Consider the following 541-nt stretch of genomic DNA (forward strand, 5'->3'; position numbering starts at 1 on the left):
GAGAAGTAGTAGCAGAGCACACATTTGTAGCCAACCCTCTTTAAAGAAAGGGCAATTAAGGCTCAAGTACGATGCAAACTCCAAAAATGAATGAATGAGTATATAGCTAATGTCCTCACGAGCCTTCATCAGTCTATAAAAGATACACTACCCTGTGGTCTTCCTGTAGCCTTTATCTTATCACGATAGTACTAGCGGCCAAAGAACACATATGGAGTCAAGGATCCCAAGCGAGATAAGGTGACAAGAACAATGAGTTGGATCAATCCACTGAGAAATATGAATGGGAAGTATTTGGAAACACATCATCTTGAGAAATAATATGAGACATGTGGATAGGTGTAGTTCACGTGTTTCCGGGGATGGAAGGTAGCGGCAATATTGAGATAATCACAACTGCACAGGAAAGGGCGGTACACATCAGAGGACAGTAGCTCTACACCAAGGTGGCTACGTAGCTAGATATATTAGAAAGGGGAGAAGAGGAATTTCATATTCTAAAAGTTGGATCAATTTTTGCGGGATGTGTCTCGGGAGCAAT

This window comes from Triticum aestivum, chromosome 4A (assembly GCF_018294505.1).
Source record: "Triticum aestivum cultivar Chinese Spring chromosome 4A, IWGSC CS RefSeq v2.1, whole genome shotgun sequence".
Taxonomy (NCBI): domain Eukaryota; kingdom Viridiplantae; phylum Streptophyta; class Magnoliopsida; order Poales; family Poaceae; genus Triticum; species Triticum aestivum.